General features: G+C 40.7%; 1 protein-coding gene and 1 non-coding gene across 5 annotated transcripts in view; one reads left to right on the top strand and one right to left on the bottom strand.

Annotated features, from left to right (window-relative positions):
* TRIM24 (tripartite motif containing 24) overlaps positions 1-14,538 on the bottom strand; it is a 129,778-nt gene that overhangs the window by 105,463 nt on the left and 9,777 nt on the right. The window lies entirely within an intron of this gene.
* Positions 1,720-1,823, top strand: LOC112134520 (small nucleolar RNA U13). Its single transcript, XR_002915935.1, has one exon. It is a non-coding gene; the product is annotated as a small nucleolar RNA U13 (small nucleolar RNA).

The raw sequence follows: 14,538 nt of genomic DNA, 5'->3' as shown, positions 1-14,538 counted from the left end.
AACCCCATCTCTACTAAAAATACAAAATTAGCCAGGCGTGGTGGCGCATGCCTGTAATCCCAGCTACTCGGGAGGTTGAGGCAGGAGAATAACTTGAACCCGGGAGGCAGAGGTTGAGGTGAGACAAGATCGCGCCATTGCACTCCAGCCTGGTCAACAAGAGCGAAACTCCATCTCAAAAAAAAAATCTATTTATGATCAAAAAGACACAGTCACAGACACACATGCCTCTGTGAATATTAGGAAATAAATGGGGAGGTATATGGCCTAGAATTGAGGTTCAATATTATGCACTGCCTTGATTCTGGTAAAACTGGGAGGACTTTGAACAGCCTAACCACAAGTTCTCCTCCCCACTCTACTTGCACAGATAGGGTCCCTTAACCAAATACTCTTTATCAAAGCGACCAGGCACAATTTCTGCTTATGCTTAAATATTGAGTTTCAGTTCCTTGCCAACCTATATAATTATTCAAACAAGCCAATCTCATCCTCCTGTGGGAACCAGGGGCACCCCACTTTCATGATACTACATAAAAATGCTACCTCCCACAGTCCCTGTTTGTTTACTCTGTCCCAAGTGCAACCATCATGTGGCCCTGCCTGGCAATGTAGTGTCCTCCCCAGGGCTATATAAGTCTATGTGACTAATAAACTGTTGTGAATTTCACCTGCCCAGTGTCAGATGTTATGTATTGGGCCAACCTCATAATCCTACAGCAGGAATCCCTCCCTCACCAATGGGAATATCTATACGCTTATAAAAGATCTATATAAAATCCTACAGCAAACTTCCTATTTAATGGTGTAATGTTGAAGCTTCCTTTCTGAGATCAGGAACAAGATAGATATGCACTGGCTTGACTTTTATTCAACAATGGAGAGTTTAGGCAGCATGATAAAGCAAGAAAAAGAAAAGGCATAAAGACTGGAAATAATAAACATTGTCATTATTCACAGATGATATGATTAGATACAAGAGAAGCCAAACAAACCTACAGAGAACTTACTAGAATTAGAAAGATTTAGCAAAGTTATTGAAAAAAAAAAAATTTAAAACATTTGGGTCCAGGCACAGTGGCTAATGCCTAGGATCCCAGCACTTTGGGAGGCCAAGGCCAGAGGCATGTAGGGATTTGAGGCCAGAGGAGTGTAGGGATTTGACACCAGCCTGGGCAACAAAGTGAGACCCCCACCTCTACAAAAATGAGCAAAAATTAGCTGAGCATGGTGGCACATGCCTGTAGTCCCAGCTACTCGAGAGGATGAGGTGGGAAGATGACTTGAGCCCAGGAGGCTGAGGCTGCAGTGATCCCTGACTGTGCCACTGCACTCCAGCCTGGGTGACAGAGTGAGACTGTGGCTCAAAAAAACAAAAACAAATTAAGATATAAAACATATTTGGGCCAGGCATGGTGGCCAAAAGCTCTCAGCATTTTGGGAGGCCAAAGTGAGAGGGTCACTTGAGTCCAGGAGTTCAAGACCCACCTGGGCAACATAGTGAGACACCATCACTACAAAAAATAATAAAAAGGAAAAAAAACCCCCACACATTTGTATTTATATTTACCAGGAACAAAAAGGTAGAATTAAGTTAAAATGGAATATCATTTACAGTAGCATCATAACCTATCAAGTACCTAGAAAAACTTTAAGAGAAGACATGCAAAATCTCAATGGGAATAATTATACTTAACGAGTTGCTAAAGAAAGCATAAGATCCTTTTGTGGTTCATAAGCATGATGATCATGTTTTCAGGCATATGTGTGCGATGTGCCTCCTTCAAACTTTGTTAGGATGCTACCACGCTACCCATCTGACTTAAAGGAAAAAAATTAAGAAGCATAATAATATTCTCCCCAAAGTGATTTATCAATTTCTCATAATCCCAATAGCCTATCATGTTTTTTGTGAAACCTGATAGGTGGATTCTTACGTGATAATTCAAATAGCTAAAAAATAATTAGAAGATGCTTCTGAAAAATAATTACAGGTATTGGTAAGGGGTTACATAAGGACTTGCTTTGCCAGCTATCAAAAACTACTGTAAAGAGAATGTGGGCCAAGCAGTGGTTCATGCCTGTAATCCCAAGACCGAGACAGGAGGACAATTTGAGGTCAGGAGTACGAGACCAAATTGGGCAACATAGCAAGACCCTTTTTTCTAAAAGGAAAAAAAAAGTGTGGCCCTGGTGCAGGTATTAACAAATAGATCAACAGATTAAAACTGCCTGAGAAAGAGAAATCAGACTGCTAAGAAAGAAACAGACTCACGCATACATAATTTATAAGCATGGCGGTGTAGAGCACTGGGAAAATGGTACTATTTTTCGCTAATGGGGCTTGGATAGCAGATAAAAAGTGAAACTGGACTGCAACCTCACCATACATATAAATCAATTGCAGATGAAACGAAATCCCAAATGTGAAGGAAAAGTTATAGAGCTTTTAAAATAAAATATTTTCTTTTTTCTTTTTTTTTGGAGACAGGGTCTTGCTCTGTTACTCAGGCTGGAGTGCTGTGGTATGATGAAGGCTCACTGCAGCCCTGGGTCCTCCTGGGTCCAAGCAATCTTCCCACATTAGCCTCTCAAGTAGTTGAGATCACAGGCTTGTGCCACCATGCCTAGCTCGTTTTGTCTGTTTGTTTGTATTGAGACAAGGTCTCCCTATGTTGCCCACACTAGTCTCAAACTCCTGGGCTTGAGTGATCCTCCCACAGTACTGGGATTACAGGTGTGAGCTACAGTGCCCAGCCCAGAAAGATTCTTAAAACGAGAGTACTTACCACAGAGATTCATAAAATTCAAAAATTCAAATTCAAAAAATAAAAGACCCTATAAAATAGGCAAACAGAATGGAAGAAGATAGCGAGAATATAAAATAACTCCTATTAAAATTAAAATAGCCAGACATGGTGGCGCATACTTGTCATCCTAGATATTTGGGAGGCTGAGGCAGAAGGATTGCTTGAGCCCAGGGGTTTGAGACCAGCCTGGACAACATAGCAAGATCAAGTCTCATAAAAAAAAAAAAATAACTTTTTTATGAGATCAAGTCTCATAAAAAAAATAATAACCTGCCAAGGCAGGTGGATCACCTGAGCCCGGGAGTTTGAGACCAGCCTGACCAACATGGAGAAACCCCATCTCTACTAAAAATATAAAATTAGCCGGGCGTGGTGGCGCATGCCTGTAATCCCTACTACTCGGGAGGCTGCGGCAGGAGAATCGCTTGAACCTGGGGGTTGGAGGTTGCAGCAAGCTGAGATCACACCATTGCACTCCAGCCTGAGCAACAAGAGTGAAACTGTCTTAAAAAATAATAATAATAATAACTTTTTAAAAAACGAAAAAAAAAAGAAGTTTAAATAACCCAACAAAAAGAAAAAATAGGAGAGACTCAAACAAGTGCTTCACAATAGCTAAAATCTAAATGATGGATATGGAAAATGCTCAACCTAACTGGTACTTAGGAAAAGCTTCTCAGATCCCAATAAGTTAACAGGAAACACCCACAAGATTGCCAAAAAATAAAAAGACTGATAATACAAAATGTTAGTGAACATCTACATCTGAGCCAACGGGAACATACATGAACTGCTAGTGGGTATATGAGAGCTGGTAAAAGTTAACTTGTGCGTTCACCTTCTCTATGATCAGGAATTCTGCCTTACAGTATTTAAAAACAAAACAAAACAAAAAACACACACACACACACACCAAAACCTCAGGACTCATATACGAGCAGCAGGATATATTAACGAGAATGTTAATAGCTTCATTGCTTTAAAAAGAGCAAAAAACAGGCAACATTTCCAATACACAGCAACAACAGAATGGAAAATTTAATTGTGGTATATTTGTGCAAAGTATTATACAGCATTAAAAATGAATAAACTATAGCTATATGCAACAACATGGATGATCCCTTCAATGTTAAATGAAGATAGGAAGAAATAAAATACACCAGCACCATTCCTTTCACACAAAGTCCCACAACAGACAAAGCTAGGTTACAGCATTTACCATAAAGTAAATGAAGGAATTGTTAACATAAAAGAGGGGCAGGCCAAGTGCAGTGCCTCACGCCTGTCTTCCCAGCACTTTGGGAGACTGAGGTGGTAGGACTGCTTGACCTCAGGAGTTCAAGACCAGCCTAGGTAACAGTAAGACCTCGTCACTATAAAAAAAAATTTAAAAACTTATTCATGGCCCGGGCACAGTGGCTTACACCTGTAATCCCAGCACTTTGGGAGGCCGAAGCGGGTGGATCACCTGAGGTCAGGAGTTTGAGACCAGCCTGGCCAACATGGCGAAACCCTGTCTCTACTAAAAACACAAAAATTAGCCAGACATGTTGGCGCACGTCTGTAATCCCGGCTGCTTGGGAGGCTGAGGTGGGAGAATCGCTTGAACCCGGGGGCAGAAGCTGCAGTGAGCTGAGCTCGCACCATTGCACTCCAGTCTGGGCAACAAGAGCAAAACTCTGTCTCAAAAAAAAAAAAAAAAATTAAAAAATAAAATAAATGCCGGGCGCAGTGGCACGCCTGTAACCCCAGCACTTTGGGAGGCCAAGGCAGGCAGATCACCTGAGATCAGGAGTTCGAGACCAGCCTGACCAACATGGAGAAACCCCATCTCTACTAAAAAATACAAAATTAGCCAGGCGTGGTGACACATGCCTGTAATCCCAGCTACTTGGGAGGCTGAGGCAGGAGAATTGCTTGAACGCGGGAGGCAGAGATTGCGGTGAGCCAACATCCCGCCACTGCACTCCAGCCTGGGGAACAAGAGCAAAACTCCGTCTCATTCAGGCATGGTGACACACGCCCAGCTACTCAGGAGTCTACGGCTGGAGGATCATTTGAACCCAGGAGATAAAGGCTGCAGTGATCCCTGATTGCACCACTACACTCTTGGCCTAGGTGACAGAGCAAGACCCTGCCAAAAAGAAGAAGAAGAAAAAAAAGGTTGGACAAATGGTTACCTTCTAAGGGAGAGGGAAGGAGTGATAAAAATATAGCAGACAAGGAACTTTTGGGGTTACTGGCTATGTGTGTTTCTTGATCTAAGTGGTGGCTATATAATTATTCACTTAATATGTTAATTGTACATGTGTTTCCCTCACACTTTTTGAAAAGCTTAAGCATCCTAAGTTTTCAGTTCATGGTGGGGAGACCTCTTCAACAAAAATGAGAAGGCACCCTCAGAGGTAGGAAGGACAATTAGGAAGCAGCTGAAATGACCTCAGGAAATAAAGATGGCCTGAACTAAGAAGATAAAAAGAAGGCAACTGATTTCTGAGATGTAGAAAGGAGAATTGACAGAATTTGTTAAGGGAAGGTTAGGCTTTTTTAAAAAGTCAAGGATGGAGCCTTAACTTTTAGTCTTTTTAATCCCTATTAAAATAATGAATTGGGAGGCCACTATGCTGAGATGGCCACAGCACTTTGGGTTCCTATTTAAGCAAAAATAAACCAAACTCAAAGTGAACTTAAGCTTAACTAATCAGAAACCACCAACTAACCTCTAGTGACTTTATGAATCAGAAACTGCCAACTAGCCTCTAACTAGGTACTTTCTACGATCTTGATGCCAAGAACACCTTATCAAAGTTTCCCTCTCCTGCCCCTTCTGTGGAGCACTGAGCCACTTGCTCAACTGATACTGCCCATTCATGAATCCCTGAGTTCCAAAATAAACAAAAACTAGCTGGGTGTGGTAGCATGCACCTGTAGTCCCAGCTACTCAAGAGGCTAAGGTAGGAAGATCACTTCAGCCCAGGGGATAAAGGCTAAAGTAAGCTGTGTTTGCACTACTGCACTCTAGCCTGGGCCACAGAGTAAGATGCTGCCTCAAAAATAAATAAATAAAAAGACAGGGTTTTTGCTATGCTGCTCAGGCTAGTCTTGAATTAGCCTCACGCGATCCTCCTGCCTCAGCCTTCCAGAGTGCTGGGATTACAGGCATGAACCACTGTGCCCAAAACAAAATAACTTACCCTGACCTACAATATTAATCAATAATACTTCTCAGTTTTCTTTAATTATACTAGTACATAAACCAATTTCTTTTTAAATCACAACATTCCAAGATTTATAAACCACACGAATTACCTGTCCAGCCTTACAGTGGAAAATGTAGATGAGCCCCCATCCAAAAATCTTTCCCTCCTTATCCTCCTGACATTTATTTCTATTAGTTTTCCAACAAATTTATAATTTTAGTTGGAAATCTGATAAATGAAACATGTTTATATATTATGAACATTTAATAATATTCACAACTGAGCTGCAGAGCATAGTACAATATTTCCTTTCTCAAGCAATTTCATTCTCGAATTATCAATTGCCTGCATTTTAAAAATCTGCTTAGTTTTTAAGTATTTATCACTAAATCAGCAGCAAACTTTCCGACAGAACTGCAAACTCTTTTCAATATGTTCAAATATATCAGCTAATCAAACAGTTTTACATTTGTGCCCTCAAATGTATCCTTCTCTGAAATATGAAGTCCCTCCTCCAGCTCCAAACCTTTTCAAGCCTGCTGCAAGCTGCCATCCTGGAGCTTTCCTTCCTCATTATCCTGGGAATTTCTATGCCTAATGATATTACCACAAGTATCTGCTTGCTTTAGGTCACATGAAACCTGAAGTTTCAAAATAGCAACATAACCACTAAAAACACACCACTGAATGCAATATAAGTTTTTTTGTGCTTACAATATAGCATACTAGGAATGCACAATCAATATTGTGATTTAAAAATCAGTTTCAAAAATCCTTTACTATGTAGGTAAAACTATCTGGTTGATACAGAACAATGTTCATTTGTTTTGTTTGCTGGGGAAGCGGGGAGAGTTACTTATATTTGTTTAGTTTCATAAAACATTTACATAGTTCCAAAGTCAATACTGTGAACCAGTTACATTTACAGAGGTCTAATTTTCTTCTCTAATTCCTTCCCAACTTTTTCTTGCCCCGCTAGCAGTCATTTTTAATTATTTATTCTTCTGTTGTTTGTTTTTTTGAGATGGAGTCTCTGTTTGTCTCCCAGGCTGGAGTGCAGTGGCCTGATCTCCGCTCACTGCAACCTCTGCCTCCTGGATTCAAGCGGTTCTGCTCACTGCAACCTCTGCCTCCTGGGTTCAAGCAGTTCTCCTGCCTCAGCCTCCCAAAGTGTGGGATTACAGGTGTGAGCCACCATGCCTGGCCTCCGTTGTTTATTTGTAAATATAAGCACATATTTTCTCTTTCTCTTTCCTATTGTCATGAAGATACTGTTGCTTTAGATCTTTTTAGTGGACAGAGCTAAGAAACACACACACACACGCAGACACAAAGGGTAGCATATAATACACATTCTTCTGCACCCTGATTTCTACTTAACAGTACATCATGGAATTCACTCCACAGCAGTATACATATCTTTTTCATTCCTTTTTTACATCGGCACAGTAATATACCATAGTTTATTCCACCAATCATTTATTGGCGGTCATATCAATCTTTTATTATTATCCACAGTGCTACAAACAAATAACACTGAGCATGCCTCACTTTATTATTTTGCATTTGTATCTCTGAGATACATTCCTAGAAGTGGAGATTGCCAGGTCAATGAGGAAATGCATTTGCATTTTACTAGATATTGCCAAATTCCCTTCCAGTTTTAGCATTCTGCATTCCCACCAGCAATATAATGGATTATCTTCCTTTCCTCATTTTCACCCAAAAAGTATAATGTCAAAGTATAATACTGTACCTATTTTAGGGGAATTTCCTTTTTTCTTTTTTTTTTTTTTTTTGAGACGGAGTCTCGCTCTGTCGCCCAGGCTGGAGTGCAGTGGCATGATCTCAGCTCACTGCAACCTCCGCCTCCCAGGTTCAAGCGATTCTCCTGCCTCAGCCTCCTGAGTAACTGGGATTACAGGTGCACGCCACCATGCCCGGCTAATTTCTGTATTTTTAGTAGAGACAGGATTTCACCATGTTGGCCAGGCTGGTCTCGGACTCCTGACCTCATGATCCACCCACCTTGGCCTCCCAAAGTGCTGGGATTACAGGCGTGAACCACCACTCCCGGCCTGGGAGAAATTTTTAAGAGTTTTCTTTGTACCTCAATAATCATCTTTCATGAGCATCCCATGTGCATATTCTCTTATATGCAATAGATGACCCTAAGATCTACCTTTCAGTTGTGCTATTTAGGTCCTCAATAGCCTTACTGAAGTTTTTGTCCAGTTGATCTATCTTGAACTGAGACAGATTTTAGGTCTTCTATTATTAATATGTTCCTAACTCTTAATGACTCTCTTGAAGCTTCTTTTTTTCAAATGAAAGCTGTCATGAATATCCATGTACCCAATAACGTATCTTCATTACAGACTGCGGCTTGTAGCATTATTTATAATGTGTCCTACCTCTTTAATGATTTCTGGCCTGAGTTTTACCTTGTGCAAAATAACTATAATAACCCCTTTTTGTTATATTTGTCTGGCATATCTTTGCCCAACCTCTTAATCTTTGAGTTTTTCGATTTTGCAGATGTATCTTTTATATAAAACACAGAGTTGGGCTAGGCGCAGTGGCTCATGCCTGTAATTCCAACACTTTGGGATGCTGAGGCGGGTGGATCACTGAGGCCAGGTGTTCGAGACCAGCCTGGCCAACATGGCAAAATGTCATCTCTACCAAGAATACCAAAATTAGCTGGGTATGGTGCATCGCTCCTGTAGTCCCAGCTGCTCGGGAGGCTGAGGCAGGAGAATTGCCTGAACCCTGGAGGTTGCAGTGAGATCACACCACTGCACTCTAGCCAGGGCGAGAGAGCAAGACTCAGACTCAAAACAGCAACAAAAGAAAACAAAACCACAGAGTTGGATTTTGCTATGTTAACCCAAAAATATTTTTTCTCTTAATAGGCCAGTTAAGCCCATTTACTAATATCACTATATGGTCTCAATTCTGTCACAGTGAGAATATATAATTTCATTGTATTTGTTTCTTTTGCTCTCCTTTCTTTACCCTTCCCACCACCTCCTTCCCCCTGCCAATACTTCTTTTGTTATCTAGAAAGGTTTGGGCTTTTGTCCTAATGGTTATCTTTACATAATATCCTTAAGTCCTCTCTTTGTTAGATACTATCTTTTGATTCCCTAGTATAAGCAACATAGAAATTAGCTCCATTCTTCCCCCCTCACCATTCCCATACCACAACACACAGCATCTATTTAAAGTGGTAATATCTCTTGATGCCCTGGTTAAGTTTTATAAAGCAATCAATGAATGAGCCTATTAAACCATTTCTTGGCTGTCTGAAACTTAATTCTTTAACAGCTTCCTCAGGAAGTATTCACATAAATGATATCCCTTATACTCTTGAATAACTGTATTATATCTACATTGTTAGGGCGCATAACAAGTACATACTACTTTGTTACCCCTTTTCTCTGTCATTAAATTTAGTTCTACAGTTAGACACAAGGATTCCCTGCAGAACATCTTCCCTATTGTTTTCCTGACATAAGATCTCTTGGCTTTAATACAGACTCAACAGCATGATATTAGTGTAAAGACAAACCAAAAGACCAATGGAACAGAAGAGAGTCCAGAAATAAACACAGACATGCACGGACAACTGATTTTTGACAATGACAATGCAGTGGAGAAAGGACAGTCCTTTAACAACAATGCTAGAAAAACTGCATATCCATATATAAAATGAACTTGGATCCATATCTCATACCACATACCAACATTAACTCAAAATGGATCATAGACCTAAATGTAAACCTCAAAACTATGGGACTTCCAAGAAGAAAACAGGATAAAATACCTGTGGTTAGACAAAGATTTCTTAAATATGGCACAAAAGAATAATCCATAAAAGATAAACTGGATTTCACCAAAATAAGGAATTGGGGCTCCTTGGAGAGCTGGCATAGAAAAAGTACAAGATAGGCCGAGCGCGGTGGCTCACGCCTGTAATCCCAGCACTTTGGGAGGCTGAGGCGTGTGGATCACGAGGTCAGGAGATCGAGACCATCCTGGCTAACATGGTGAAACCCCATCTCTACTAAAAATACAAAAAATTAGCCGGGCGCGGTAGCGGACACCTGTAGTCCCAGCTACTCGGGAGGTTGAGGCAGGAGAATTTCGTGAACCCGGGAGGCAGAGTTTGCAGTGAGCTGAGATAGCGCCACTGCACTCCAGCCTGGGTGATAGAGCAAGACTCCGTCTCAAAAAAAAAAGAAAAAGTACAAGATAAATCTAGAAATTCTTATTTTGCCAGGAAATAAAAAGGTGCTCAACTGGGTGCCATGGCTCATGCCTATAATCCTAGCACTCTGGGAGGCCAAGACAGGAGGATCACTTGAGCTCAGAAGTCCAAGACCAGACTGAGAAACGTAGGGAGATCCCGTCTCTACAATAAAAATAAAAATTAGCCAGGTATGGTGGTAGATTCCTGTGGTGCCAGCTACTTGGGAGGCTGAGGTCGGAGGATGGCTCAGGCCTGGAAGGTTAAGGTTGTAGTGAGCCGTGACTGTCAACTTTAAGAGGTTTCTATTGTCCAAATTAGGGCAATTTGATTGTCAAAAGAAGTAAAGAAAGGAATGGATATAACGTACTGACTAAAATATTTCATAAGTCCAGGATAGATAAATGGAAAAGAAAATGGTTATCCATACAGCAGACTATCAACTAGTAAGCATAGAGGGATAGAAAAACCATTTTGTACTATCACAGTAATAGCTGATAAAGGCAAGAAATCAGTGGATGCCAATCTAAGTTTTTTCGGAACAGACTATTCACACAGACTCCAAAGTATCTCCTAAAAGGTTATTTGTTAATTACAAAAGGAGAGGAGGAGATAGCTTTAGAGTGGAGAAATCTGGCAGTCACCACCTTAAACAAGTGATCAAGGCCAACACTAACAACGGGATAGAATGACAATCATGTGTTTCTTAATGTAAGGCACTGAAAAAGACAAATCACTGTTGCCCAAAATGATGCATCAGTCTGCGTACAGTAAGTAGAGAGAAACCACACATTAATTTGAAATGAAGTTTAACGTAAAGAATTATTATTATCATTTTTTTGAGAGAGAGTCTCGTTCTGTCACCCAGGCTGGAGTGCAGTGGCAATGATCTAGGCTAACTGCAGCCTCCGCCTCCTGGGTTCAGGCAATTCTCCTGCCTCAGCCTCTCGAGTAGCTGGGACTACAGGCACATGCCACCACGCCTGGTTAATTTTTGTAATTTTAGTAGAGACGAGGTTTCACCACGTTGGCCAGGCTGGTCTCGAACTCCTGACCTCAGGTAACCCACCTGCCTCAGCCTCCCAAAGTGTTGGGATTACAGGCATGAGCCAACGCACCCAGCCAACATAAGGAATTATTAACCATCGTAAGGGATTGAATGGGAGGCCAAGGCAGGAGAACTGCTTGAGTCCAGGAGTTCAACCTAACAAAGTGAGACCCTGTTTCTATTAAAAAAAAATTTTTTTAAGAGCTTGTGTCAGAATGTAAACCAACCAAGATCATTTAGTTCAGCTGACATTTAGTTCAGCGGGATGAAGGAAGCAGTACACTGGTTAACATTCTGTGGCAATCTCCTTATCTTGTTTCAGACCCTAATAGTTCGCAGCTCATGCCTTGAGTAGCACTGCCCTAAAATACCCTGCTTCAAAGAGGCACTAGATAGCACTATAAGAAGACAGTTATCGCTGTTAATTCATGGTCTCTAGCAGCAAACAAGCCTCAACACAACCTGCACTAACACTACATTTTATTGGTCAACTTCAAAACTCCCTTCTCAACCTTGTTCCACTCCTGTTACCCTCTCATTCTCAGCAGATGACCTCACTTTCTATTTAAGGGAGAAATCAGTAGGGGGCTCAGAATACAGAAATTCCACCCATTTTGAGGACACACACACCTGTATTTAACACCTATTCTTACCTTCTCTCCTGTTCACAAGAGAAAGCGTGTCTCCTATCCAAAGTCACCAATCTCTACCCATGCCTCAGATCAATGCCTTTCTGCTTTCTCAGAAGCCTCACCAAATCTTTTTTTTTTTTTTAATAAATTCAGTAGTTCTCATGGATCCTTTCCATGTCCATTTAAATGTGTTTAAGCCTCTCTGATTTATATAAAAAGAAAGTAAGAAACCTTCCTCAACTTATTTTTTTTCTCCCCTTAAGTATTACCTTATCCCATTCCTCCCCACTTCAGAGTTGTCTAAACTTTCCAACTACGTCTCTTCATCTCCCTCTCATTGTTTAACCTACCCCAATCTGGCTTCCACTATCTATCTCTCCACCTATATGCTTTTCCATGGTTGGTTTTTTTTCTTTTTTTAGTCTTCTCTTACTGACCTTACAGGAGGAGCATGACCCTGTAAAACACTGCTGCCTTTGGTAAGAGATACAAGGGAGACTCTTCACCCATAATCAAAATAAAATAAAGATCTTCTGGTAGTCAGGATTCCTAATTCCTACAGAAAACATTTTTATTTTAAACGTATTATACTAGGCCGGGCGTGGTGGCTCATGCCTGTAATCCCAGCACTTTGAGAGGCTGAGGCAGGGGGATCACCTGAGGTGAGGAGTTTGAGACCAGCCTGGCCAACATGGCGAAACCCCATCTCTACTAAAAATACAAAAATTAGCCAACTGTGGTGGCGTGCACCTGTAATCCCAGCTGTTGGGGAGGCTGAGGCATGAGAATCACTTGAACCCAGGAGACAGAGGTTGCAGTAAGCCAAGATTGCACCACTGCACTCCAGCCTGGACGACAGAGTGAGACTCTGTCTCAAAATAAATAAATAAATAAAATAAAAATAAATAAATTTATTATACTATGAGATGAGAACCTATAGATTATTTATATTAGGAAAAAAATCAGAAGAAAGTCCTTTGAGAAATAAGGTGGTTTCATAATGTCAAAGAGGATATGGCATTTGAAAAAGGTTTTGAAAGACTAGATGAAAAGCAAAAATATTGAGGCAATTCAGATAATAGTTATGTTTATGTTATTTTAGACACAAATATTTGAACATGTACTGTACATATACTATAGTGCTAGTACATCCTATACATAAATCATATTAGCGTAAAACATATAAGGAATAAAATCAAGATGAAATAAATATTTTTAAATGTTTTGCTAATCAAGATAGCTTCACACTATTGTCAACTAATGCTTTCAGATGCAGTATACACTTAATGCATGGTCCATCATTTGTAATGGAGGATGTCAGTCAATTTCAAAGAGTAATCTTGTTAATTTTGAACTTTTAGGCCCACTTCTTGTTAGATCTGGTTAGATAATCAGTTGTTAACTTCACAATAAAACTGATAAGAGCCTATAAAGTGCCAGCTCTGCCACTTTAATGTTATTGTACCTGCAAAGGAGTACTATCTTTATCATAACTGAAAATAAGACTTCTAAGATTCAAATAATTTAAAACTGGTGAAAAATTAAAGCTCCATCAACTCCACACACTGATAACATGAAACAAAATGAGACAGTAACAGCTACAGCTTTCTATAGGACAGGGATCTCCTTGCCAGCTAATCCCCTTGTCAGCTAATTGCATATTCAGGTCCCAAGAATGACAGATATACATCCATCTATACAACACTGGTGAAGTTACAGACTTAAATGGAACTGTCTCTGTCGTTAACTGAAACAAGGGATCACTTTTTAAGGTTATTATACATGTGCCCCATATCCTACAACTTAGGGACTTCCCAAACTGCTGAAATTAAGGGTCTTTTGTGAGCAGCCTCCATATGGGACTTCCCTAGGAAATGAGATTAAGGGTTTTATGCCAGAGGCCTGGTAATGACCTACCATAATCTTCTATTTTTTGACAGACATTTAGTTAAAAAGAGATATTAAAACCCATAAACCTACTTACACAAGTACATATAAAATTATGTTACAAAGGCTGGGCGCGATGGCTCGCATCTGTAATCCCAGCATTTTGGGAGGCCGAGGTGGGCAGATCAAGAGATGGAGACCATTCTGACCAACATAGTAAAACCCTGTCCCTACTAAAACCACAAAAACTAGCTGGGTGTGGTGGCACACGCCTATGCTTCCAGCTACTTGGGAGGCTGAGGCAGGAGGATCGCCCGAACCCGGGAGGCAGAGGTTGCAGTGAGCCAACATCACACCACTGCACTCCAGCCTGGTGACAGAGAGAGACTCCATCTCAAAAAAAAAAAAAAATTATACTTGTAGGAGGCAAAATGAAACAACAGAGCCTGCAGTAGCGAAATCCCATGACCTCTAGGGCAGCTGTGTACAGTTAAGATAGGTTATACAGTACAAGGAACTGCCTAACTGGAGGGGAAATGTAGACTTACAGGCAAATGGGGATCCACATTCCACTTCCTAAGGCACACATCCTTTGGTCCTATATGTCAAGAGGACAATTTTTTCTAACTCACACAAATACCATTTGGGTTTGAGGCAGCCTTAATCCCTTCTCTCAGGATACTCCATACAGCGTATGTGAAATGTAGCC

This window comes from Pongo abelii, chromosome 6, assembly GCF_028885655.2.
Source record: "Pongo abelii isolate AG06213 chromosome 6, NHGRI_mPonAbe1-v2.0_pri, whole genome shotgun sequence".
Taxonomy (NCBI): domain Eukaryota; kingdom Metazoa; phylum Chordata; class Mammalia; order Primates; family Hominidae; genus Pongo; species Pongo abelii.
The sequence above is the reverse complement of the archived record's forward strand: the minus strand, read 5'-3'. Positions and strand labels throughout refer to the sequence as shown.